Source organism: Tenrec ecaudatus, chromosome 1, assembly GCF_050624435.1.
Source record: "Tenrec ecaudatus isolate mTenEca1 chromosome 1, mTenEca1.hap1, whole genome shotgun sequence".
Taxonomy (NCBI): Eukaryota; Metazoa; Chordata; class Mammalia; order Afrosoricida; family Tenrecidae; genus Tenrec; species Tenrec ecaudatus.
The window spans coordinates 172,477,486-172,498,004 of record NC_134530.1 but is presented as its reverse complement, the minus strand read 5'-3'; the positions used below and the strand labels follow the sequence as shown (position 1 = coordinate 172,498,004).

The following is a 20,519-nucleotide window of genomic DNA, read 5'->3' as shown; positions in this document are numbered from 1 at the left end:
TGCATGGGCCGGGAATCGAACCCGGGCCTCCCGCGTGGCAGGCGAGAATTCTACCACTGAACCACCCATGCGCTGCTACCTCCTCGACAGTCTGCCAGCTGCAGCCTGTGGGCCTGCCTCCTCCCGGCCGCCCCGCTGCCACTGGTGGAGGAGCGCCAGACACTGCTCACTGCCCGACTGGCCTACCGGGCGAGTTCTTGGGCGCGGGTGCGAGTGGTGGTGGGAGCGGGAGCGGAGCTGGCAGTGGGAGGGAGAGTGGGCGCGACATGGCGTGGGGACGTGGCGTTGGGACCCCCACTCCCCTTGAGTAGCAGTGCAGGCGACAGCCAGTGGTGCGCCGGGGTACAGGCGGCCCTGGAGCTTGGAGCCCAGGCATGCGCAGGGTCCCGACCTAGCGAGACCGAAGGGCAGTCTTGTGGCAGGCAGACGTTGGGAGGACGCCCAGAGTCGCAAGAAGACGGGTCCCGTGCGCGCGCGCTGCCGCTCGCCGGCTCGCTGGCGGAGCCCAAGCAGCGCGGCCAAGGTTCCCGCGGCGGTCCCAGCAGTGACCCCCCCGCCCCCAACAGCGACCGACCCACTTCGCTGGGGGCCGGGAGGGGGAGGGAACGGGTGGTGGCCGCGCCGATGCCCCTGTGCCCGTCGCTTCCCGAGGCGGCACGTCGGCAGAAGAAAGGCCCCAGCCCGCGCGTGAGCCGGGCGAGTGAGGTCCGGCCCACGCGCGCACTGGGGCTGTGCGATCCCGTGGGATCGGGTGGCGAGCGCTGCGGGGCCGAGCGCTCTGCGTGGACCCTTGCTAAGGATCCCCGGCTGAGGCTCCCCGGCTGAAGGTGGCGTGTGGCGCCCGCGGGGGTGGGGGTGGGGCTGGGGTCCTGGAGGGGCCTGTGGTTGTCCAAGCCAGAGGATTGAAGGTGTGCGGGAGCTGCAGTAGGAGCACATCTGTCAGCGCTGTGCAGATGGGGCGGCGAGACCCGCCCGTGGCCGGCGCTGGCGGCTGGAGAGGCGCAAGGAGCGCCAGTGGCCTGCCGGCCCGGAGAGGGGTGTGTGTGCGGCGGGTGGGTCCAGGCTGTTTGTTGTTGCCAAAAAGGCTGCTGTGTCAGGAGTGGGATTCGAACCCACGCCTCCAGGGGAGACTGCGACCTGAACGCAGCGCCTTAGACCGCTCGGCCATCCTGACGGCTCGCCCCAAGCGCCCACGGCCGCCTGGCTCGGCCAGGGGGCCCACACGGGTGCCGCTCCTGGGCGGCCCGAGTGGCGGCACCAAGGAAGCTGGGCTGGGGCGCCAGCACTGGAGCTGAGCCAGAACGTGGCCAGCGGAGCAGGCGACGTGCTTGAGCCCGGGCCCAGCGCCTCCAGGTGCGCTGCCTTTGGGTTGACGGGCTGCTGGGGCCCGCCCCCGACGCCGCATCCTGCACCGAGGCACTCTCCTCGCTCAGCTGGGCTTGCGCTCCAAACTGGTCCTCCTCCTCTGGCTGCCACCTGTGGCCTGCGCGCGGGAGTGGGGGCCGCCGGGCCTCTCTGCCGGAGCGACGGGCGGGCGGGCGCGCGCGCTGGCACTGGCGCTCGCCCTGGAGGCCCCAGGCAGCGGGTTGAGGCGGGCGCCAGTCGGCACGAGAGGCTGTGTCTCGCGGCGAGCGTCGCAAGCGGGTCGGGCTGGTGCGGGGCGAGGTGCGGGTTGAGGACTCTGCGCGGCGAGCCAGTGGGCCAAGGGGGAGGAGCAGTGTTGGGCGTGGGGGCGCAGCGACGGCGTCTGGGTGGGCGTCGGCGGTGGCGGTGGCGGTGGCGGTGGCGGTGGCGGCCGGAGAGAGGTCTGGCACCCAGACGGCAGCCGCCGTCCTCGTTAGTATAGTGGTGAGTATCCCCGCCTGTCACGCGGGAGACCGGGGTTCGATTCCCCGACGGGGAGGCACAGTCCCTTTTTTTGGGACTCTGCCACGGCCACCCACCAGCCCACCCGGTCCCCGCTCTCAGGCAGGCCCAGTGGCCGGCGCCCGCCAGCCGTTCTTGCCAAGCCGCCCGCCTGGCCTGCCCACCCTCCGGCCGCAGCTCCCCTGCCCTTCTTCCTGGTGCCCAGTCGCGCGCCCGCCCGCCACAGCAGCCTTCTTTCTCTGGCGTCCGAAGCGCCTGGCCAGCGGCCCGTCCCAAAGCTGTGTCTGCCTCCATCCGGCTCAGGCTGGCCGCGGGCCTCGCAGGGAGTCCCACACGCAGGTGCCAGGGCAGGTAGGGGGATCCCCCTGGTGGGCATCACCCTCCTGCTGCTCCTGAGTGCCGCCTGTGCCCTGGCTGAGGCCCGCGGAACTGGCGCGAGCCGACGCCGAAGGCAGGGAGGGCCTTGGAGAAACCCGGCGCTCCAAGTCGGGGTGTCGGGCGCCTCGGGTGCGGGGGTGCGCGGGGCTGCGGCGTCGCGGCAGCGAGAGCCCGGTCGGGCGCCCCCAGCGGCCGCGGCCGGGGCCGGGGCCGGGGCCGGGCGCGCGCTAGGTCCGCGAGAGCGAGCAGCGGGGCTTGGCTGGCCCGAGCGGCCGCTGCGGGTGGCACGGCGCCTGGCGTCCAGGAAGGACAGGGCTGCGCCGGGCGGCGGCTGCCGAGGCGCGAGCGGCGGTAGCGACGGCGGTAGTAGCAGCTGCCGCTGGCGGCGGGGAGCCTGCTGGCCGTGGTGTTGGTGGAGCCCGGGCTGTGCCGCGTTGGTGGTATAGTGGTGAGCATAGCTGCCTTCCAAGCAGTTGACCCGGGTTCGATTCCCGGCCAACGCAGTAGGTCGACCTTTTGCGGGGAAGCCCAGGGGCCTCCGTGCCAGGTGTGAGTGCGTTGCGTGTGGGAGCAGCTTGGGTCTGTGGCTCTGCCCGCGCCAGTTGCGTGGGAAGGCGGCGGGCGCGCAGTGTTTTGGGGGAGCTGCCTCCAAGTCGGAGAGGGCACCGTGCTCTCGTGGCGGGGAGGCCGCTGGCCAGGGCGCCCATGGGTGCGCGGGCTCCGAGTGCAGGTGGCATGGACGGGACAGGCGCTCCCACGTTCCCTGGTGGTCTAGTGGTTAGGATTCGGCGCTCTCACCGCCGCGGCCCGGGTTCGATTCCCGGTCAGGGAAGCTTTTCTTCTGCCTGGCGCTGCCCCCACACACACTTGCCACTCGCTCAACCTACCACTCTTTTACTCTCGCCAACGCTGGCTACCTTGAGCCACTTCACGGGCCCTGCCGCCGGCAAGGCCACGCACGTGCGCACCTGCTACGGTCCCCGGCCCCGGTGCCTATGCTCTCAGGATCCGCCCGCTCAGCCCTCAACACCACGCGCCAGGCTGACCTCCCTGCGCGTTCCCTCGACGATCACTGCCAGCGCTTGTGCCAGCAGGACAACACTAGCGAGGGAGAAAGATTCAGGAGCCCAAGGTGGCCCACCTGGGACGCGTGGACGCCGCCAGTTGGGAGGAAGGATGGTGGAAGGCTGGGGAGGGTGTGAGTGAGTGAGTGAGTGAGTGAGTGAGTGAGTTAGCTTTTGAGCGCTTGGGGGTGTGGGTGGGGAAGTGTTGGCTGCTGCGGTGGCAGCGGTGGTGGTGGTGGTGGTGGTGGTGGTGGTGGTGGTGGTGGTGGTGGTGGTGGTGGTGGTGGTGGCGGGAGGTTTTGGGATTTGGGGACAAAAGAAGGATGATGGGGAATTTGATCCGTGAGTGGCAGACAGGGTGTATGTAGGTCGCGAGTGTGGGGCGTGCAAGGAGAGGAAGCAGGTGTCTGGGGACACTGGTCTACAGGTGGCTTGGGGAGGGGTGTCAGGGAGCCGGGGACTGTTGGGTGGGAGAGGGTGCCAGCACTCACCTTTCCTCATCATTCTCACCACATCCCCTGAGCACTGCCCACACAGCTGTCCACCTAGAGAGAACGTTGCCCAGAGCACCCTTCTTGCCCTCCTCCAGACTGTCCCTCGGCCTTACTCAGCGGAAGGACGACGTGTTTCTCCCATTCCTGTCTAACTGGGGATCCTGGCACGAGTCCGAACACACTGCCACCGTGCGGTCCCAACGCCTGTAGCCAGCTCTGTAGAGACAGTCTCATGGTTGCTCCAAGGTGGTTTCCTTTGGCAATCCCATTTCCCGAAGGGGGTTGGGGCCGTGATGGGGCGGAGGGGGCTGAGGGGGGGGAAGGGTTTAGGGGGGGGTTGGGGGCGGCGATCTCACCCACAGACCTACCTCTGTGTCTCTGTTGTCCCATCTGTGTCTACTTGTGTGAAAATACACCTGAGGTCCAAGGGATCCCTACAGCCTTTTGCGAGTGCAGAACCCTGCGGTCTGACAGACAGGGTAGCATGCTGGGGCAAGCTTCACAGCGGGCAAAGCTCCTGCCAGGGGCCAGCCGAACCACACGTTTCCTGCTGCCTGACTGGCTCATTGACGTCACACACGTCTCCAAAGTGCATCCTCCCCTGAGGGTGGGCATGGGGATCAGAGCCCAGGGCACCGGGGCTTTGCATGGCCATTCCCCGGGTTCAGAGACAGAGGTTTTGGAAGGCCAGTGCGGTGGAGTGGATTCTGAGAGCCCGCGGCCCCTGGAATGGAAGAGCGGCCCTGCACCTCAGGGGGTTTCCTGGGCAGGAGGGCTCTCTCGGGAGGCGGGCAGGGCTCAGATCCTGAGAAGCACACACACACACACACACACACACACACACACACACACATTGAAGGGCGTGCAGACTCGCCTTGGGGTGCGGGCGGCCTGGTGGCGGTGGGGCACACAAGCGCACCATCTGCCCTGCAGTCAGTGCCCTCCATCGTCTTGGTGGGACCAGAGGGTGCCAGTGGGTGGGGGTGCTGTTCTGTCGTGCTCTTGGCTTGTGCCATGGGCTTGTGACAAGGGCCAGGAGGGCAAGGGTGCTGGTTGAGTGCTGGGGGGTGGGGAGTGGGGTGAGAGAAGGAGACCAGGGAGGCACAGCAGCCGCGAAGACAGCAAGGGCTAACAGAATTGTTTTTGCGCACCACTGGCACACTGGCTCTGTGGAGGCCGTGGGTTCATCGGGGCACGGTGGGGTAGGGGTGGGGAGGATTGCAGAGAGGGTGTCGGAGGGGTGGGGGCGAGGAGAGCATCTAGAAACGCATGGGGGGCCGGGCTCGGTATTTATTTGAGAGAGGTGCGAGTTAGCCGGTCACAGGCTGCAAAGTAGATGGCAAACCTGTCGGCTTAAGGTGGGCCCTCAAGACTAAGCCTCGAGAAAGGACCACAGCCCGGTCGTGTCTCTCCTGTGCCTTTCTGTCCCACTCCCCAGTCCCACATACTCTCTGGTACCTCTCAAACAGCCCCAAATCCCCCCCACCCCGCACCCCCACCGCCGCCCTACTTAGACTACTCCCACCACTACCAACCCCAGTCAAGCTGGCAACCAGGGCGTGTCACTGGGCAAGTAGCTCAGGTGAACCAGTGGGGGGCAGATGGAGGGCAAGGGAGCCCAAGGGGCATCAAGAATGAGAGTGAGATTCAGTGAGCTAGAGAGGCGCGGGAGCAAAGGCAGAAACAGTGGCGGAGATTGATGGGATGGGAAGGGAAGGGAAGGGGAGGAGAGGGGAGGGGAGGGGAGGGGAGGGCAGGGGAGGGAGAAAATATGAGGAAAGGGCAGGCAAGGGGTAGCACACACTCAACTGGCTGGAGTAGCGTGTGAGGCGGGTGCTTGGGATGGATGGGCGTCGGGCGTGGGGGCGGGTGGGCCTTGGGCAGACTCCGTGCAGGTTGAAATAGCCTCCCCCACCCCTCTCCTCCTTCAGCCCTCCACTCACGTGTGAACAAATGACCCCACAGACCGTCCACCCAAAGTCAGGCGAGGGGACCCAGGCACTATGGCAATGGGCAGATTGAAGAAGAGGTGGTGGCTAGGTGTGGCAGAGTGCCTCTGCAATAGGGACTGTCCTTGGTCTGTGGTGGGAGAGGGACCGTGATCAGCATGTAGCCCAAAGGACCGAATCTCTCTGTGGAGTTTGAGTGCGTGCGTGGGCCTTCCTGTGAAGGATGGGGTCGTTTTTTGCAGTGTGAGCAGGATTGCGCCGCGGAGATGGGAAGGGTGTCGAGCCCTGAAGGGCCGCTGCTTCAGAGTGTTTTAGCATGCTGTCTGGGACTGAAGGGAAACGTGAGGTGAAGGTTGTGTGGGATCCTGAAGACCAGAAAGGAAACGGGGAGGCTGGGCAGAAAGAAGGGTGGTTGGAGGTGGGGCGCGGCAGGGATGGCGGCGGGTGGAGCGTGCTGGCGAGGGGTGCGCTGGTAGGGCCTTTGGGTCCTTGGTCTCTGCAGAGGCGGGCGTCGTGGGCAGCGGGCAGCGGCAGCCAAGAGAAGGGGGTAAGCGAGACTGGGTGTGGGCTTGTCAGAGCTGAGCAGAGCTGAGGTCAGAGCAGCCCTCCGTGAGCCTTTGATGTGGCAGGACCAAAAGGGGACCGTGGGCTGCATGGGCCGGGAATCGAACCCGGGCCTCCCGCGTGGCAGGCGAGAATTCTACCACTGAACCACCCATGCGCTGCTACCTCCTCGACAGTCTGCCAGCTGCAGCCTGTGGGCCTGCCTCCTCCCGGCCGCCCCGCTGCCACTGGTGGAGGAGCGCCAGACACTGCTCACTGCCCGACTGGCCTACCGGGCGAGTTCTTGGGCGCGGGTGCGAGTGGTGGTGGGAGCGGGAGCGGAGCTGGCAGTGGGAGGGAGAGTGGGCGCGACATGGCGTGGGGACGTGGCGTTGGGACCCCCACTCCCCTTGAGTAGCAGTGCAGGCGACAGCCAGTGGTGCGCCGGGGTACAGGCGGCCCTGGAGCTTGGAGCCCAGGCATGCGCAGGGTCCCGACCTAGCGAGACCGAAGGGCAGTCTTGTGGCAGGCAGACGTTGGGAGGACGCCCAGAGTCGCAAGAAGACGGGTCCCGTGCGCGCGCGCTGCCGCTCGCCGGCTCGCTGGCGGAGCCCAAGCAGCGCGGCCAAGGTTCCCGCGGCGGTCCCAGCAGTGACCCCCCCGCCCCCAACAGCGACCGACCCACTTCGCTGGGGGCCGGGAGGGGGAGGGAACGGGTGGTGGCCGCGCCGATGCCCCTGTGCCCGTCGCTTCCCGAGGCGGCACGTCGGCAGAAGAAAGGCCCCAGCCCGCGCGTGAGCCGGGCGAGTGAGGTCCGGCCCACGCGCGCACTGGGGCTGTGCGATCCCGTGGGATCGGGTGGCGAGCGCTGCGGGGCCGAGCGCTCTGCGTGGACCCTTGCTAAGGATCCCCGGCTGAGGCTCCCCGGCTGAAGGTGGCGTGTGGCGCCCGCGGGGGTGGGGGTGGGGCTGGGGTCCTGGAGGGGCCTGTGGTTGTCCAAGCCAGAGGATTGAAGGTGTGCGGGAGCTGCAGTAGGAGCACATCTGTCAGCGCTGTGCAGATGGGGCGGCGAGACCCGCCCGTGGCCGGCGCTGGCGGCTGGAGAGGCGCAAGGAGCGCCAGTGGCCTGCCGGCTCGGAGAGGGGTGTGTGTGCGGCGGGTGGGTCCAGGCTGTTTGTTGTTGCCAAAAAGGCTGCTGTGTCAGGAGTGGGATTCGAACCCACGCCTCCAGGGGAGACTGCGACCTGAACGCAGCGCCTTAGACCGCTCGGCCATCCTGACGGCTCGCCCCAAGCGCCCACGGCCGCCTGGCTCGGCCAGGGGGCCCACACGGGTGCCGCTCCTGGGCGGCCCGAGTGGCGGCACCAAGGAAGCTGGGCTGGGGCGCCAGCACTGGAGCTGAGCCAGAACGTGGCCAGCGGAGCAGGCGACGTGCTTGAGCCCGGGCCCAGCGCCTCCAGGTGCGCTGCCTTTGGGTTGACGGGCTGCTGGGGCCCGCCCCCGACGCCGCATCCTGCACCGAGGCACTCTCCTCGCTCAGCTGGGCTTGCGCTCCAAACTGGTCCTCCTCCTCTGGCTGCCACCTGTGGCCTGCGCGCGGGAGTGGGGGCCGCCGGGCCTCTCTGCCGGAGCGACGGGCGGGCGGGCGCGCGCGCTGGCACTGGCGCTCGCCCTGGAGGCCCCAGGCAGCGGGTTGAGGCGGGCGCCAGTCGGCACGAGAGGCTGTGTCTCGCGGCGAGCGTCGCAAGCGGGTCGGGCTGGTGCGGGGCGAGGTGCGGGTTGAGGACTCTGCGCGGCGAGCCAGTGGGCCAAGGGGGAGGAGCAGTGTTGGGCGTGGGGGCGCAGCGACGGCGTCTGGGTGGGCGTCGGCGGTGGCGGTGGCGGTGGCGGTGGCGGTGGCGGTGGCGGCCGGAGAGAGGTCTGGCACCCAGACGGCAGCCGCCGTCCTCGTTAGTATAGTGGTGAGTATCCCCGCCTGTCACGCGGGAGACCGGGGTTCGATTCCCCGACGGGGAGGCACAGTCCCTTTTTTTGGGACTCTGCCACGGCCACCCACCAGCCCACCCGGTCCCCGCTCTCAGGCAGGCCCAGTGGCCGGCGCCCGCCAGCCGTTCTTGCCAAGCCGCCCGCCTGGCCTGCCCACCCTCCGGCCGCAGCTCCCCTGCCCTTCTTCCTGGTGCCCAGTCGCGCGCCCGCCCGCCACAGCAGCCTTCTTTCTCTGGCGTCCGAAGCGCCTGGCCAGCGGCCCGTCCCAAAGCTGTGTCTGCCTCCATCCGGCTCAGGCTGGCCGCGGGCCTCGCAGGGAGTCCCACACGCAGGTGCCAGGGCAGGTAGGGGGATCCCCCTGGTGGGCATCACCCTCCTGCTGCTCCTGAGTGCCGCCTGTGCCCTGGCTGAGGCCCGCGGAACTGGCGCGAGCCGACGCCGAAGGCAGGGAGGGCCTTGGAGAAACCCGGCGCTCCAAGTCGGGGTGTCGGGCGCCTCGGGTGCGGGGGTGCGCGGGGCTGCGGCGTCGCGGCAGCGAGAGCCCGGTCAGGCGCCCCCAGCGGCCGCGGCCGGGGCCGGGGCCGGGGCCGGGCGCGCGCTAGGTCCGCGAGAGCGAGCAGCGGGGCTTGGCTGGCCCGAGCGGCCGCTGCGGGTGGCACGGCGCCTGGCGTCCAGGAAGGACAGGGCTGCGCCGGGCGGCGGCTGCCGAGGCGCGAGCGGCGGTAGCGACGGCGGTAGTAGCAGCTGCCGCTGGCGGCGGGGAGCCTGCTGGCCGTGGTGTTGGTGGAGCCCGGGCTGTGCCGCGTTGGTGGTATAGTGGTGAGCATAGCTGCCTTCCAAGCAGTTGACCCGGGTTCGATTCCCGGCCAACGCAGTAGGTCGACCTTTTGCGGGGAAGCCCAGGGGCCTCCGTGCCAGGTGTGAGTGCGTTGCGTGTGGGAGCAGCTTGGGTCTGTGGCTCTGCCCGCGCCAGTTGCGTGGGAAGGCGGCGGGCGCGCAGTGTTTTGGGGGAGCTGCCTCCAAGTCGGAGAGGGCACCGTGCTCTCGTGGCGGGGAGGCCGCTGGCCAGGGCGCCCATGGGTGCGCGGGCTCCGAGTGCAGGTGGCATGGACGGGACAGGCGCTCCCACGTTCCCTGGTGGTCTAGTGGTTAGGATTCGGCGCTCTCACCGCCGCGGCCCGGGTTCGATTCCCGGTCAGGGAAGCTTTTCTTCTGCCTGGCGCTGCCCCCACACACACTTGCCACTCGCTCAACCTACCACTCTTTTACTCTCGCCAACGCTGGCTACCTTGAGCCACTTCACGGGCCCTGCCGCCGGCAAGGCCACGCACGTGCGCACCTGCTACGGTCCCCGGCCCCGGTGCCTATGCTCTCAGGATCTGCCCGCTCAGCCCTCAACACCACGCGCCAGGCTGACCTCCCTGCGCGTTCCCTCGACGATCACTGCCAGCGCTTGCGCCAGCAGGACAACGCTAGCGAGGGAGAAAGATTCAGGAGCCCAAGGTGGCCCACCTGGGACGCGTGGACGCCGCCAGTTGGGAGGAAGGATGGTGGAAGGCTGGGGAGGGTGTGAGTGAGTGAGTGAGTGAGTGAGTGAGTGAGTGAGTTAGCTTTTGAGCGCTTGGGGGTGTGGGTGGGGAAGTGTTGGCTGCTGCGGTGGCAGCGGTGGTGGTGGTGGTGGTGGTGGTGGTGGTGGTGGTGGTGGTGGTGGTGGTGGTGGTGGTGGTGGTGGTGGTGGTGGTGGTGGCGGGAGGTTTTGGGATTTGGGGACAAAAGAAGGATGATGGGGAATTTGATCCGTGAGTGGCAGACAGGGTGTATGTAGGTCGCGATTGTGGGGCGTGCAAGGAGAGGAAGCAGGTGTCTGGGGACACTGGTCTACAGGTGGCTTGGGGAGGGGTGTCAGGGAGCCGGGGACTGTTGGGTGGGAGAGGGTGCCAGCACTCACCTTTCCTCATCATTCTCACCACATCCCCTGAGCACTGCCCACACAGCTGTCCACCTAGAGAGAACGTTGCCCAGAGCACCCTTCTTGCCCTCCTCCAGACTGTCCCTCGGCCTTACTCAGCGGAAGGACGACGTGTTTCTCCCATTCCTGTCTAACTGGGGATCCTGGCACGAGTCCGAACACACTGCCACCGTGCGGTCCCAACGCCTGTAGCCAGCTCTGTAGAGACAGTCTCATGGTTGCTCCAAGGTGGTTTCCTTTGGCAATCCCATTTCCCGAAGGGGGTTGGGGCCGTGATGGGGCGGAGGGGGCTGAGGGGGGGGAAGGGTTTAGGGGGGGGTGGGGCGGCGATCTCACCCACAGACCTACCTCTGTGTCTCTGTTGTCCCATCTGTGTCTACTTGTGTGAAAATACACCTGAGGTCCAAGGGATCCCTACAGCCTTTTGCGAGTGCAGAACCCTGCGGTCTGACAGACAGGGTAGCATGCTGGGGCAAGCTTCACAGCGGGCAAAGCTCCTGCCGAACCACGCGTTTCCTGCTGCCTGACTGGCTCATTGACGTCACACACGTCTCCAAAGTGCATCCTCCCCTGAGGGTGGGCATGGGGATCAGAACCCAGGGCACGGGGGCTTTGCATGGCCATTCCCCGGGTTCAGAGACAGAGGTTTTGGAAGGCCAGTGCGGTGGAGTGGATTCTGAGAGCCCGTGGCCCCTGGAATGGGAGAGCGGCCCTGCACCTCATGGGGTTTCCTGGGCAGGAGGGCTCTCTCGGGAGGCGGGCAGGGCTCAGATCCTGAGAAGCACACACACACACACACACACACACACACACACATTGAAGGGCGTGCAGACTCGCCTTGGGGTGCGGGCGGCCTGGTGGCGGTGGGGCACACAAGCGCACCATCTGCCCTGCAGTCAGTGCCCTCCATCGTCTTGGTGGGACCAGAGGGTGCCAGTGGGTGGGGGTGCTGTTCTGTCGTGCTCTTGGCTTGTGCCATGGGCTTGTGACAAGGGCCAGGAGGGCAAGGGTGCTGGTTGAGTGCTGGGGGGTGGGGAGTGGGGTGAGAGAAGGAGACCAGGGAGGCACAGCAGCCGCGAAGACAGCAAGGGCTAACAGAATTGTTTTTGCGCACCACTGGCACACTGGCTCTGTGGAGGCCGTGGGTTCATCGGGGCACGGTGGGGTAGGGGTGGGGAGGATTGCAGAGAGGGTGTCGGAGGGGTGGGGGCGAGGAGAGCATCTAGAAACGCATGGGGGGCCGGGCTCGGTATTTATTTGAGAGAGGTGCGAGTTAGCCGGTCACAGGCTGCAAAGTAGATGGCAAACCTGTCGGCTTAAGGTGGGCCCTCAAGACTAAGCCTCGAGAAAGGACCACAGCCCGGTCGTGTCTCTCCTGTGCCTTTCTGTCCCACTCCCCAGTCCCACATACTCTCTGGTACCTCTCAAACAGCCCCAAATCCCCCCCACCCCGCACCCCCACCGCCGCCCTACTTAGACTACTCCCACCACTACCAACCCCAGTCAAGCTGGCAACCAGGGCGTGTCACTGGGCAAGTAGCTCAGGTGAACCAGTGGGGGGCAGATGGAGGGCAAGGGAGCCCAAGGGGCATCAAGAATGAGAGTGAGATTCAGTGAGCTAGAGAGGCGCGGGAGCAAAGGCAGAAACAGTGGCGGAGATTGATGGGATGGGAAGGGAAGGGAAGGGGAGGAGAGGGGAGGGGAGGGGAGGGGAGGGCAGGGGAGGGAGAAAATATGAGGAAAGGGCAGGCAAGGGGTAGCACACACTCAACTGGCTGGAGTAGCGTGTGAGGCGGGTGCTTGGGATGGATGGGCGTCGGGCGTGGGGGCGGGTGGGCCTTGGGCAGACTCCGTGCAGGTTGAAATAGCCTCCCCCACCCCTCTCCTCCTTCAGCCCTCCACTCACGTGTGAACAAATGACCCCACAGACCGTCCACCCAAAGTCAGGCGAGGGGACCCAGGCACTATGGCAATGGGCAGATTGAAGAAGAGGTGGTGGCTAGGTGTGGCAGAGTGCCTCTGCAATAGGGACTGTCCTTGGTCTGTGGTGGGAGAGGGACCGTGATCAGCATGTAGCCCAAAGGACCGAATCTCTCTGTGGAGTTTGAGTGCGTGCGTGGGCCTTCCTGGGAAGGATGGGGTCGTTTTTTGCAGTGTGAGCAGGATTGCGCCGCGGAGATGGGAAGGGTGTCGAGCCCTGAAGGGCCGCTGCTTCAGAGTGTTTTAGCATGCTGTCTGGGACTGAAGGGAAACGTGAGGTGAAGGTTGTGTGGGATCCTGAAGACCAGAAAGGAAACGGGGAGGCTGGGCAGAAAGAAGGGTGGTTGGAGGTGGGGCGCGGCAGGGATGGCGGCGGGTGGAGCGTGCTGGCGAGGGGTGCGCTGGTAGGGCCTTTGGGTCCTTGGTCTCTGCAGAGGCGGGCGTCGTGGGCAGCGGGCAGCGGCAGCCAAGAGAAGGGGGTAAGCGAGACTGGGTGTGGGCTTGTCAGAGCTGAGCAGAGCTGAGGTCAGAGCAGCCCTCCGTGAGCCTTTGATGTGGCAGGACCAAAAGGGGACCGTGGGCTGCATGGGCCGGGAATCGAACCCGGGCCTCCCGCGTGGCAGGCGAGAATTCTACCACTGAACCACCCATGCGCTGCTACCTCCTCGACAGTCTGCCAGCTGCAGCCTGTGGGCCTGCCTCCTCCCGGCCGCCCCGCTGCCACTGGTGGAGGAGCGCCAGACACTGCTCACTGCCCGACTGGCCTACCGGGCGAGTTCTTGGGCGCGGGTGCGAGTGGTGGTGGGAGCGGGAGCGGAGCTGGCAGTGGGAGGGAGAGTGGGCGCGACATGGCGTGGGGACGTGGCGTTGGGACCCCCACTCCCCTTGAGTAGCAGTGCAGGCGACAGCCAGTGGTGCGCCGGGGTACAGGCGGCCCTGGAGCTTGGAGCCCAGGCATGCGCAGGGTCCCGACCTAGCGAGACCGAAGGGCAGTCTTGTGGCAGGCAGACGTTGGGAGGACGCCCAGAGTCGCAAGAAGACGGGTCCCGTGCGCGCGCGCTGCCGCTCGCCGGCTCGCTGGCGGAGCCCAAGCAGCGCGGCCAAGGTTCCCGCGGCGGTCCCAGCAGTGACCCCCCCGCCCCCAACAGCGACCGACCCACTTCGCTGGGGGCCGGGAGGGGGAGGGAACGGGTGGTGGCCGCGCCGATGCCCCTGTGCCCGTCGCTTCCCGAGGCGGCACGTCGGCAGAAGAAAGGCCCCAGCCCGCGCGTGAGCCGGGCGAGTGAGGTCCGGCCCACGCGCGCACTGGGGCTGTGCGATCCCGTGGGATCGGGTGGCGAGCGCTGCGGGGCCGAGCGCTCTGCGTGGACCCTTGCTAAGGATCCCCGGCTGAGGCTCCCCGGCTGAAGGTGGCGTGTGGCGCCCGCGGGGGTGGGGGTGGGGCTGGGGTCCTGGAGGGGCCTGTGGTTGTCCAAGCCAGAGGATTGAAGGTGTGCGGGAGCTGCAGTAGGAGCACATCTGTCAGCGCTGTGCAGATGGGGCGGCGAGACCCGCCCGTGGCCGGCGCTGGCGGCTGGAGAGGCGCAAGGAGCGCCAGTGGCCTGCCGGCTCGGAGAGGGGTGTGTGTGCGGCGGGTGGGTCCAGGCTGTTTGTTGTTGCCAAAAAGGCTGCTGTGTCAGGAGTGGGATTCGAACCCACGCCTCCAGGGGAGACTGCGACCTGAACGCAGCGCCTTAGACCGCTCGGCCATCCTGACGGCTCGCCCCAAGCGCCCACGGCCGCCTGGCTCGGCCAGGGGGCCCACACGGGTGCCGCTCCTGGGCGGCCCGAGTGGCGGCACCAAGGAAGCTGGGCTGGGGCGCCAGCACTGGAGCTGAGCCAGAACGTGGCCAGCGGAGCAGGCGACGTGCTTGAGCCCGGGCCCAGCGCCTCCAGGTGCGCTGCCTTTGGGTTGACGGGCTGCTGGGGCCCGCCCCCGACGCCGCATCCTGCACCGAGGCACTCTCCTCGCTCAGCTGGGCTTGCGCTCCAAACTGGTCCTCCTCCTCTGGCTGCCACCTGTGGCCTGCGCGCGGGAGTGGGGGCCGCCGGGCCTCTCTGCCGGAGCGACGGGCGGGCGGGCGCGCGCGCTGGCACTGGCGCTCGCCCTGGAGGCCCCAGGCAGCGGGTTGAGGCGGGCGCCAGTCGGCACGAGAGGCTGTGTCTCGCGGCGAGCGTCGCAAGCGGGTCGGGCTGGTGCGGGGCGAGGTGCGGGTTGAGGACTCTGCGCGGCGAGCCAGTGGGCCAAGGGGGAGGAGCAGTGTTGGGCGTGGGGGCGCAGCGACGGCGTCTGGGTGGGCGTCGGCGGTGGCGGTGGCGGTGGCGGTGGCGGTGGCGGCCGGAGAGAGGTCTGGCACCCAGACGGCAGCCGCCGTCCTCGTTAGTATAGTGGTGAGTATCCCCGCCTGTCACGCGGGAGACCGGGGTTCGATTCCCCGACGGGGAGGCACAGTCCCTTTTTTTGGGACTCTGCCACGGCCACCCACCAGCCCACCCGGTCCCCGCTCTCAGGCAGGCCCAGTGGCCGGCGCCCGCCAGCCGTTCTTGCCAAGCCGCCCGCCTGGCCTGCCCACCCTCCGGCCGCAGCTCCCCTGCCCTTCTTCCTGGTGCCCAGTCGCGCGCCCGCCCGCCACAGCAGCCTTCTTTCTCTGGCGTCCGAAGCGCCTGGCCAGCGGCCCGTCCCAAAGCTGTGTCTGCCTCCATCCGGCTCAGGCTGGCCGCGGGCCTCGCAGGGAGTCCCACACGCAGGTGCCAGGGCAGGTAGGGGGATCCCCCTGGTGGGCATCACCCTCCTGCTGCTCCTGAGTGCCGCCTGTGCCCTGGCTGAGGCCCGCGGAACTGGCGCGAGCCGACGCCGAAGGCAGGGAGGGCCTTGGAGAAACCCGGCGCTCCAAGTCGGGGTGTCGGGCGCCTCGGGTGCGGGGGTGCGCGGGGCTGCGGCGTCGCGGCAGCGAGAGCCCGGTCAGGCGCCCCCAGCGGCCGCGGCCGGGGCCGGGGCCGGGGCCGGGCGCGCGCTAGGTCCGCGAGAGCGAGCAGCGGGGCTTGGCTGGCCCGAGCGGCCGCTGCGGGTGGCACGGCGCCTGGCGTCCAGGAAGGACAGGGCTGCGCCGGGCGGCGGCTGCCGAGGCGCGAGCGGCGGTAGCGACGGCGGTAGTAGCAGCTGCCGCTGGCGGCGGGGAGCCTGCTGGCCGTGGTGTTGGTGGAGCCCGGGCTGTGCCGCGTTGGTGGTATAGTGGTGAGCATAGCTGCCTTCCAAGCAGTTGACCCGGGTTCGATTCCCGGCCAACGCAGTAGGTCGACCTTTTGCGGGGAAGCCCAGGGGCCTCCGTGCCAGGTGTGAGTGCGTTGCGTGTGGGAGCAGCTTGGGTCTGTGGCTCTGCCCGCGCCAGTTGCGTGGGAAGGCGGCGGGCGCGCAGTGTTTTGGGGGAGCTGCCTCCAAGTCGGAGAGGGCACCGTGCTCTCGTGGCGGGGAGGCCGCTGGCCAGGGCGCCCATGGGTGCGCGGGCTCCGAGTGCAGGTGGCATGGACGGGACAGGCGCTCCCACGTTCCCTGGTGGTCTAGTGGTTAGGATTCGGCGCTCTCACCGCCGCGGCCCGGGTTCGATTCCCGGTCAGGGAAGCTTTTCTTCTGCCTGGCGCTGCCCCCACACACACTTGCCACTCGCTCAACCTACCACTCTTTTACTCTCGCCAACGCTGGCTACCTTGAGCCACTTCACGGGCCCTGCCGCCGGCAAGGCCACGCACGTGCGCACCTGCTACGGTCCCCGGCCCCGGTGCCTATGCTCTCAGGATCTGCCCGCTCAGCCCTCAACACCACGCGCCAGGCTGACCTCCCTGCGCGTTCCCTCGACGATCACTGCCAGCGCTTGCGCCAGCAGGACAACGCTAGCGAGGGAGAAAGATTCAGGAGCCCAAGGTGGCCCACCTGGGACGCGTGGACGCCGCCAGTTGGGAGGAAGGATGGTGGAAGGCTGGGGAGGGTGTGAGTGAGTGAGTGAGTGAGTGAGTGAGTGAGTGAGTTAGCTTTTGAGCGCTTGGGGGTGTGGGTGGGGAAGTGTTGGCTGCTGCGGTGGCAGCGGTGGTGGTGGTGGTGGTGGTGGTGGTGGTGGTGGTGGTGGTGGTGGTGGTGGTGGTGGTGGTGGTGGTGGTGGTGGCGGGAGGTTTTGGGATTTGGGGACAAAAGAAGGATGATGGGGAATTTGATCCGTGAGTGGCAGACAGGGTGTATGTAGGTCGCGATTGTGGGGCGTGCAAGGAGAGGAAGCAGGTGTCTGGGGACACTGGTCTACAGGTGGCTTGGGGAGGGGTGTCAGGGAGCCGGGGACTGTTGGGTGGGAGAGGGTGCCAGCACTCACCTTTCCTCATCATTCTCACCACATCCCCTGAGCACTGCCCACACAGCTGTCCACCTAGAGAGAACGTTGCCCAGAGCACCCTTCTTGCCCTCCTCCAGACTGTCCCTCGGCCTTACTCAGCGGAAGGACGACGTGTTTCTCCCATTCCTGTCTAACTGGGGATCCTGGCACGAGTCCGAACACACTGCCACCGTGCGGTCCCAACGCCTGTAGCCAGCTCTGTAGAGACAGTCTCATGGTTGCTCCAAGGTGGTTTCCTTTGGCAATCCCATTTCCCGAAGGGGGTTGGGGCCGTGATGGGGCGGAGGGGGCTGAGGGGGGGGAAGGGTTTAGGGGGGGGTGGGGCGGCGATCTCACCCACAGACCTACCTCTGTGTCTCTGTTGTCCCATCTGTGTCTACTTGTGTGAAAATACACCTGAGGTCCAAGGGATCCCTACAGCCTTTTGCGAGTGCAGAACCCTGCGGTCTGACAGACAGGGTAGCATGCTGGGGCAAGCTTCACAGCGGGCAAAGCTCCTGCCGAACCACGCGTTTCCTGCTGCCTGACTGGCTCATTGACGTCACACACGTCTCCAAAGTGCATCCTCCCCTGAGGGTGGGCATGGGGATCAGAACCCAGGGCACGGGGGCTTTGCATGGCCATTCCCCGGGTTCAGAGACAGAGGTTTTGGAAGGCCAGTGCGGTGGAGTGGATTCTGAGAGCCCGTGGCCCCTGGAATGGGAGAGCGGCCCTGCACCTCATGGGGTTTCCTGGGCAGGAGGGCTCTCTCGGGAGGCGGGCAGGGCTCAGATCCTGAGAAGCACACACACACACACACACACACACACACACACATTGAAGGGCGTGCAGACTCGCCTTGGGGTGCGGGCGGCCTGGTGGCGGTGGGGCACACAAGCGCACCATCTGCCCTGCAGTCAGTGCCCTCCATCGTCTTGGTGGGACCAGAGGGTGCCAGTGGGTGGGGGTGCTGTTCTGTCGTGCTCTTGGCTTGTGCCATGGGCTTGTGACAAGGGCCAGGAGGGCAAGGGTGCTGGTTGAGTGCTGGGGGGTGGGGAGTGGGGTGAGAGAAGGAGACCAGGGAGGCACAGCAGCCGCGAAGACAGCAAGGGCTAACAGAATTGTTTTTGCGCACCACTGGCACACTGGCTCTGTGGAGGCCGTGGGTTCATCGGGGCACGGTGGGGTAGGGGTGGGGAGGATTGCAGAGAGGGTGTCGGAGGGGTGGGGGCGAGGAGAGCATCTAGAAACGCATGGGGGGCCGGGCTCGGTATTTATTTGAGAGAGGTGCGAGTTAGCCGGTCACAGGCTGCAAAGTAGATGGCAAACCTGTCGGCTTAAGGTGGGCCCTCAAGACTAAGCCTCGAGAAAGGACCACAGCCCGGTCGTGTCTCTCCTGTGCCTTTCTGTCCCACTCCCCAGTCCCACATACTCTCTGGTACCTCTCAAACAGCCCCAAATCCCCCCCACCCCGCACCCCCACCGCCGCCCTACTTAGACTACTCCCACCACTACCAACCCCAGTCAAGCTGGCAACCAGGGCGTGTCACTGGGCAAGTAGCTCAGGTGAACCAGTGGGGGGCAGATGGAGGGCAAGGGAGCCCAAGGGGCATCAAGAATGAGAGTGAGATTCAGTGAGCTAGAGAGGCGCGGGAGCAAAGGCAGAAACAGTGGCGGAGATTGATGGGATGGGAAGGGAAGGGAAGGGGAGGAGAGGGGAGGGGAGGGGAGGGGAGGGCAGGGGAGGGAGAAAATATGAGGAAAGGGCAGGCAAGGGGTAGCACACACTCAACTGGCTGGAGTAGCGTGTGAGGCGGGTGCTTGGGATGGATGGGCGTCGGGCGTGGGGGCGGGTGGGCCTTGGGCAGACTCCGTGCAGGTTGAAATAGCCTCCCCCACCCCTCTCCTCCTTCAGCCCTCCACTCACGTGTGAACAAATGACCCCACAGACCGTCCACCCAAAGTCAGGCGAGGGGACCCAGGCACTATGGCAATGGGCAGATTGAAGAAGAGGTGGTGGCTAGGTGTGGCAGAGTGCCTCTGCAATAGGGACTGTCCTTGGTCTGTGGTGGGAGAGGGACCGTGATCAGCATGTAGCCCAAAGGACCGAATCTCTCTGTGGAGTTTGAGTGCGTGCGTGGGCCTTCCTGGGAAGGATGGGGTCGTTTTTTGCAGTGTGAGCAGGATTGCGCCGCGGAGATGGGAAGGGTGTCGAGCCCTGAAGGGCCGCTGCTTCAGAGTGTTTTAGCATGCTGTCTGGGACTGAAGGGAAACGTGAGGTGAAGGTTGTGTGGGATCCTGAAGACCAGAAAGGAAACGGGGAGGCTGGGCAGAAAGAAGGGTGGTTGGAGGTGGGGCGCGGCAGGGATGGCGGCGGGTGGAGCGTGCTGGCGAGGGGTGCGCTGGTAGGGCCTTTGGGTCCTTGGTCTCTGCAGAGGCGGGCGTCGTGGGCAGCGGGCAGCGGCAGCCAAGAGAAGGGGGTAAGCGAGACTGGGTGTGGGCTTGTCAGAGCTGAGCAGAGCTGAGGTCAGAGCAGCCCTCCGTGAGCCTTTGATGTGGCAGGACCAAAAGGGGACCGTGGGCTGCATGGGCCGGGAATCGAACCCGGGCCTCCCGCGTGGCAGGCGAGAATTCTACCACTGAACCACCCATGCGCTGCTACCTCCTCGACAGTCTGCCAGCTGCAGCCTGTGGGCCTGCCTCCTCCCGGCCGCCCCGCTGCCACTGGTGGAGGAGCGCCAGACACTGCTCACTGCCCGACTGGCCTACCGGGCGAGTTCTTGGGCGCGGGTGCGAGTGGTGGTGGGAGCGGGAGCGGAGCTGGCAGTGGGAGGGAGAGTGGGCGCGACATGGCGTGGGGACGTGGCGTTGGGACCCCCACTCCCCTTGAGTAGCAGTGCAGGCGACAGCCAGTGGTGCGCCGGGGTACAGGCGGCCCTGGAGCTTGGAGCCCAGGCATGCGCAGGGTCCCGACCTAGCGAGACCGAAGGGCAGTCTTGTGGCAGGCAGACGTTGGGAGGACGCCCAGAGTCGCAAGAAGACGGGTCCCGTGCGCGCGCGCTGCCGCTCGCCGGCTCGCTGGCGGAGCCCAAGCAGCGCGGCCAAGGTTCCCGCGGCGGTCCCAGCAGTGACCCCCCCGCCCCCAACAGCGACCGACCCACTTCGCTGGGGGCCGGGAGGGGGAGGGAACGGGTGGTGGCCGCGCCGATGCCCCTGTGCCCGTCGCTTCCCGAGGCGGCACGTCGGCAGAAGAAAGGCCCCAGCCCGCGCGTGAGCCGGGCGAGTGAGGTCCGGCCCACGCGCGCACTGGGGCTGTGCGATCCCGTGGGATCGGGTGGCGAGCGCTGCGGGGCCGAGCGCTCTGCGTGGACCCTTGCTAAGGATCCCCGGCTGAGGCTCCCCGGCTGAAGGTGGCGTGTGGCGCCCGCGGGGGTGGGGGTGGGGCTGGGGTCCTGGAGGGGCCTGTGGTTGTCCAAGCCAGAGGATTGAAGGTGTGCGGGAGCTGCAGTAGGAGCACATCTGTCAGCGCTGTGCAGATGGGGCGGCGAGACCCGCCCGTGGCCGGCGCTGGCGGCTGGAGAGGCGCAAGGAGCGCCAGTGGCCTGCCGGCCCGGAGAGGGGTGTGTGTGCGGCGGGTGGGTCCAGGCTGTTTGTTGTTGCCAAAAAGGCTGCTGTGTCAGGAGTGGGATTCGAACCCACGCCTCCAGGGGAGACTGCGACCTGAACGCAGCGCCTTAGACCGCTCGGCCATCCTGACGGCTCGCCCCAAGCGCCCACGGCCGCCTGGCTCGGCCAGGGGGCCCACACGGGTGCCGCTCCTGGGCGGCCCGAGTGGCGGCACCAAGGAAGCTGGGCTGGGGCGCCAGCACTGGAGCTGAGCCAGAACGTGGCCA

At 67.3% G+C, this 20,519-nt stretch overlaps 8 non-coding genes across 8 annotated transcripts; all 8 read right to left on the bottom strand.

Moving 5' to 3' along the window:
* On the bottom strand, nucleotides 1-71 carry TRNAG-GCC (transfer RNA glycine (anticodon GCC)). Its single transcript has one exon. It is a non-coding gene; the product is annotated as a tRNA-Gly (tRNA).
* Nucleotides 72-1,091: 1,020 nt separating this feature from the next.
* On the bottom strand, nucleotides 1,092-1,174 carry TRNAL-CAG (transfer RNA leucine (anticodon CAG)). Its single transcript has one exon. It is a non-coding gene; the product is annotated as a tRNA-Leu (tRNA).
* A 5,227-nt stretch (nucleotides 1,175-6,401) lies between these two features.
* TRNAG-GCC (transfer RNA glycine (anticodon GCC)) lies at nucleotides 6,402-6,472 on the bottom strand. Its single transcript has one exon. It is a non-coding gene; the product is annotated as a tRNA-Gly (tRNA).
* Nucleotides 6,473-7,492: 1,020 nt separating this feature from the next.
* On the bottom strand, nucleotides 7,493-7,575 carry TRNAL-CAG (transfer RNA leucine (anticodon CAG)). The gene has a single exon. It is a non-coding gene; the product is annotated as a tRNA-Leu (tRNA).
* A 5,236-nt stretch (nucleotides 7,576-12,811) lies between these two features.
* On the bottom strand, nucleotides 12,812-12,882 carry TRNAG-GCC (transfer RNA glycine (anticodon GCC)). Its single transcript has one exon. It is a non-coding gene; the product is annotated as a tRNA-Gly (tRNA).
* A 1,020-nt stretch (nucleotides 12,883-13,902) lies between these two features.
* TRNAL-CAG (transfer RNA leucine (anticodon CAG)) lies at nucleotides 13,903-13,985 on the bottom strand. The gene has a single exon. It is a non-coding gene; the product is annotated as a tRNA-Leu (tRNA).
* Nucleotides 13,986-19,209: 5,224 nt separating this feature from the next.
* TRNAG-GCC (transfer RNA glycine (anticodon GCC)) lies at nucleotides 19,210-19,280 on the bottom strand. The gene has a single exon. It is a non-coding gene; the product is annotated as a tRNA-Gly (tRNA).
* Nucleotides 19,281-20,300: 1,020 nt separating this feature from the next.
* TRNAL-CAG (transfer RNA leucine (anticodon CAG)) lies at nucleotides 20,301-20,383 on the bottom strand. Its single transcript has one exon. It is a non-coding gene; the product is annotated as a tRNA-Leu (tRNA).
* Between the last annotated feature and the right edge of the window lie 136 nt (nucleotides 20,384-20,519).